Source organism: Schistocerca gregaria, unplaced genomic scaffold (assembly GCF_023897955.1).
Source record: "Schistocerca gregaria isolate iqSchGreg1 unplaced genomic scaffold, iqSchGreg1.2 ptg000723l, whole genome shotgun sequence".
In the NCBI taxonomy this organism is placed as follows: Eukaryota; Metazoa; Arthropoda; class Insecta; order Orthoptera; family Acrididae; genus Schistocerca; species Schistocerca gregaria.
The window spans coordinates 668,258-674,163 of NW_026062100.1; positions in this window are offsets into that span (position 1 = coordinate 668,258).

Genomic DNA, 5,906 nt, shown 5'->3' on the forward strand with positions numbered 1-5,906 from the left:
CACTTTTCACATTCTCCCGTGCAACTCGGCTGCTAGTCCTCCTTTCATGCAGAATCTTAAGGTCCTAGCTCATGTCCAAGGCACCAAGGGCAGCTAAAAAGTCAATAATCGATACCTAAAACTTGAATTGTACTACTTCTTACTGGCTATTACATCGCCTTAGAAGCTTCATCTGTCTTCTACTATGGTGCTTTTAGTGTCTCCGCATACCGCAGCACGCGACATAGCTTTGCAGTCGATAAGTACAATCGTTTCAGAGAGAAGAGCGGCTAAGGTGACGATCTGGCTTTAAGTCGATTCGATAACAAATGACGATAACGAACGGATTTCTCAGGCTTTTACTATATATGAACACTTTTTACATTCTCCCCTGCAACTCGGCTTCTAGTCCACCTTTCATGCAGAATCTTAAGGTCCTAGCTCATGTCCAAGGCACCAAGGGCAGCTAAAAAGTCAATAATCGATACCTAAAACTTGAATTGTACTACTTCTTACTGGCTATTACATCAACTTAGAAGCTTCATCTGTGTTCTACTATGGTGCTTTTAGTGTCTCCGCATACCGCAGCACGCGACATAGCTTTGCAGACGATAAGTACAACCGTTTCAGAGAGAAGAGCGGCCAATGTGACAATCTGGCTTTAAGTCGATTCGATAACAAATGACGAAAACGGACGGATTTCTGAGGTTTTTACTACATATGAACACTTTTCACATTCTCCCGTGCAACTCGGCTGCTAGTTAACGTTTCTTGCAGAATCTTAAGGTCTTAGCTCATGTCCAAGTCACCAAAGCCAGCTAAAAAGTCAATAATCGATACCTAACACTTGAATTGTACTACTTCTTACTGGCTATTACATCGCCTTAGAAGCTTCATCTGTCTTCTACTATGGTGCTTTTAGTGTCTCCGCATACCGCAGCACGCGACATAGCTTTGCAGACGATAAGTACAACCGTTTCAGAGAGAAGAGCGCCAATGCGACGATCTGGCTTTAAGACGATTCGATAACAAATGACGAAAACGGACGGATTTCTCAGGTTTTTACTACATATGAACACTTTTCACATTCTCCCAAGCAACTCGGCTGCTAGTCCTCCGTTCATGCAGAATTTTAAGGTCCTAGCTCATGTCCAAGACACCAAAGAATGGTAAAAAGTCAATAATCGATACCTAAGACTTGAATTGTACTACATCTTACTGGATATTACTTCAACCTAGAAGCTTCATCTGTGTTCTACTATGGTGCTTTTAGTGTCTCCGCATACCGCAGCACGCGACAAAGCTTTGCAGACGATAAGTACAACCGTTTCAGAGAGAAGGGCGGCCAATGTGACGATCTGACTTTAAGTCGATTCGATAACAAATGGCGGAAACGGACGGATTTCTTAGGTTTTTACTACATATGAACACTTTTCACATTCTCCCATGCAACTGGGCTGCTAGTCCTCCTTTCATGCAGAATCATAAGGTCCTAGCTCATGTCCAAGGCACCAAGGGCAGCTAAAAAGTCAATAATCGATACCTAAAACTTGAATTGTACTACTTCTTACTGGCTATTACATCGCCTTAGAAGCTTCATCTGTCTTCTACTATGGTGCTTTTAGTGTCTCCGCATACCGCAGCACGCGACATAGCTTTGCAGTCGATAAGTACAATCGTTTCAGAGAGAAGAGCGGCTAAGGTGACGATCTGGCTTTAAGTCGATTCGATAACAAATGACGATAACGAACGGATTTCTCAGGCTTTTACTATATATGAACACTTTTTACATTCTCCCCTGCAACTCGGCTTCTAGTCCACCTTTCATGCAGAATCTTAAGGTCCTAGCTCATGTCCAAGGCACCAAGGGCAGCTAAAAAGTCAATAATCGATACCTAAAACTTGAATTGTACTACTTCTTACTGGCTATTACATCAACTTAGAAGCTTCATCTGTGTTCTACTATGGTGCTTTTAGTGTCTCCGCATACCGCAGCACGCGACATAGCTTTGCAGACGATAAGTACAACCGTTTCAGAGAGAAGAGCGGCCAATGTGACGATCTGACTTTAAGTCGATTCGATAACAAATGGCGGAAACGGACGGATTTCTTAGGTTTTTACTACATATGAACACTTTTCACATTCTCCCATGCAACTGGGCTGCTAGTCCTCCTTTCATGCAGAATCATAAGGTCCTAGCTCATGTCCAAGATACCAAAGCCAGCTAAAAAGTCAATAATCGATACTTAAAACTTGAATTGTACTACTTCTTACTGACTATTACATCATCTTAGAAGCTTCATCTGTGTTCTACTATGGTGCTTTTAGTGTCTCCGCATACCGCAGCACGCGACATAGCTTTGCAGTCGATAAGTACAACCGTTTCAGAGAGAAGAGCGGCTAATGTGACGATCTGGCTTTAAGTCGATTCGATAACAAATGACGATAACGAACGGATTTCTCTGGTTTTTACTACATATGAACACTTTTTACATTCTCCCCTGCAACTCGGCTGCTAGTCCTCCTTTCATGTAGAATCTTAAGGTCCTAGCTCATGTTCAAGTCACCAAAGCAAGCTAAGAAGTCAATAATCGATACCTATAACATGAATTGTAATACTTCTTACTGGCTATTACATCAGCTTAGAAGCTTCATCTGTGTTCTACTATGGTGCTTTTAGTGTCTCCACATACCGCAGCACGCGACATAGCTTTGCAGACGATAAGTACAACCGTTTCAGAGAGAAGAGCGGCCAATGTGACAATCTGGCTTTAAGTCGATTCGATAACAAATGACGAAAACGGACGGATTTCTGAGGTTTTTACTACATATGAACACTTTTCACATTCTCCCGTGCAACTCGGCTGCTAGTTAACGTTTCTTGCAGAATCTTAAGGTCTTAGCTCATGTCCAAGTCACCAAAGCCAGCTAAAAAGTCAATAATCGATACCTAACACTTGAATTGTACTACTTCTTACTGGCTATTACATCGCCTTAGAAGCTTCATCTGTCTTCTACTATGGTGCTTTTAGTGTCTCCGCATACCGCAGCACGCGACATAGCTTTGCAGACGATAAGTACAACCGTTTCAGAGAGAAGAGCGCCAATGCGACGATCTGGCTTTAAGACGATTCGATAACAAATGACGAAAACGGACGGATTTCTCAGGTTTTTACTACATATGAACACTTTTCACATTCTCCCAAGCAACTCGGCTGCTAGTCCTCCGTTCATGCAGAATTTTAAGGTCCTAGCTCATGTCCAAGACACCAAAGAATGGTAAAAAGTCAATAATCGATACCTAAGACTTGAATTGTACTACATCTTACTGGATATTACTTCAACCTAGAAGCTTCATCTGTGTTCTACTATGGTGCTTTTAGTGTCTCCGCATACCGCAGCACGCGACAAAGCTTTGCAGACGATAAGTACAACCGTTTCAGAGAGAAGGGCGGCCAATGTGACGATCTGACTTTAAGTCGATTCGATAACAAATGGCGGAAACGGACGGATTTCTTAGGTTTTTACTACATATGAACACTTTTCACATTCTCCCATGCAACTGGGCTGCTAGTCCTCCTTTCATGCAGAATCATAAGGTCCTAGCTCATGTCCAAGGCACCAAGGGCAGCTAAAAAGTCAATAATCGATACTTAAAACTTGAATTGTACTACTTCTTACTGACTATTACATCATCTTAGAAGCTTCATCTGTCTTCTACTATGGTGCTTTTAGTGTCTCCGCATACCGCAGCACGCGACATAGCTTTGCAGTCGATAAGTACAACCGTTTCAGAGAGAAGAGCGGCTAATGTGACGATCTGGCTTTAAGTCGATTCGATAACAAATGACGATAACGAACGGATTTCTCTGGTTTTTACTACATATGAACACTTTTTACATTCTCTCCTGCAACTGGGCTGCTAGTCCTCCTTTCATGCAGAATCATAAGGTCCTACATCATGTCCAAGGTACCAAAGCCAGCTAAAAAGTCAATAATCGATACTTAAAACTTGAATTGTACTACTTCTTACTGACTATTACATCATCTTAGAAGCTTCATCTGTGTTCTACTATGGTGCTTTTAGTGTCTCCGCATACCGCAGCACGCGACATAGCTTTGCAGTCGATAAGTACAACCGTTTCAGAGAGAAGAGCGGCTAATGTGACGATCTGGCTTTAAGTCGATTCGATAACAAATGACGATAACGAACGGATTTCTCTGGTTTTTACTACATATGAACACTTTTTACATTCTCCCCTGCAACTCGGCTGCTAGTCCTCCTTTCATGCAGAATCTTAAGGTCCTAGCTCATGTCCAAGGCACAAAGGGCAGCTAAAAAGTCAATAATCGATACCTAAAACTTGAATTCTACTACTTCTTACTGGCTATTACATCGCCTTAGAAGCTTCATCTGTGTTCTACTATGGTGCTTTTAGTGTCTCCGCATACCGCAGCACGCGACATAGCTTTGCAGTCGATAAGTACAATCGTTTCAGAGAGAAGAGCGGCTAAGGTGACGATCTGCCTTTAAGTCGATTCGATAACAAATGACGATAACGAACGGATTTCTCAGGCTTTTACTATATATGAACACTTTTTACATTCTCCCCTGCAACTCGGCTTCTAGTCCTCCTTTCATGCAGAATCTTAAGGTCCTAGCTCATGTCCAAGGCACGAAGGGCAGCTAAAAAGTCAATAATCGATACCTAAAACTTGAATTGTACTACTTCTTACTGGCTATTACATCAACTTAGAAGCTTCATCTGTGTTCTACTATGATGCTTTTAGTGTCTCCGCATACCGCAGCACGCGACATAGCTTTGCAGACGATAAGTACAACCGTTTCAGAGAGAAGAGCGGCCAATGTGACGATCTGGCTTTAAGTCGATTCGATAACAAATGACGAAAACGGACGGATTTCTGAGGTTTTTACTACATATGAACACTTTTCACATTCTCCCGTGCAACTCGGCTGCTAGTCAACGTTTCATGCAGAATCTTAAGGTCTTAGCTCATGTCCAAGTCACCAAAGCCAGCTAAAAAGTCAATAATCGATACCTAACACTTGAATTGTACTACTTCTTACTGGCTATTACATCGCCTTAGAAGCTTCATCTGTCTTCTACTATGGTGCTTTTAGTGTCTCCGCATACCGCAGCACGCGACATAGCTTTGCAGACGATAAGTACAACCGTTTCAGAGAGAAGAGCGCCAATGTGACGATCTGGCTTTAAGACGATTCGATAACAAATGACGAAAACGGACGGATTTCTCAGGTTTTTACTACATATGAACACTTTTCACATTCTCCCAAGCAACTCGGCTGCTAGTCCTCCGTTCATGCAAAATTTTAAGGTCCTAGCTCATGTCCAAGGCACCAAAGAATGGTAAAAAGTCAATAATCGATACCTAAGACTTGAATTGTACTACATCTTACTGGATATTACTTCAACCTAGAAGCTTCATCTGTGTTCTACTATGGTGCTTTTAGTGTCTCCGCATACCGCAGCACGCGACAAAGCTTTGCAGACGATAAGTACAACCGTTTCAGAGAGAAGAGCGGCCAATGTGACGATCTGGCTTTAAGTCAATTCGATAACAAATGACGAAAACGGAAGGATTTCTCAGGTTTTTACTACATATGAACATTTTCCACATTCTCCAGTGCAACTCGGCTGCTAGTCCTCTTTTCATGCAGAATCTTAAGGTCCTAGCTCATGTTCAAGTCACCAAAGCAAGCTAAGAAGTCAATAATCGATACCTATAACATGAATTGTACTACTTCTTACTGGCTATTACATCAACTTGGAAGCTTCATCTGTGTTCTACTATGGTGCTTTTAGTGTCTCCACATACCGCAGCACGCGACATAGCTTTGCAGACGATAAGTACAACCGTTTCAGAGAGAAGAGCGGCCAATGTG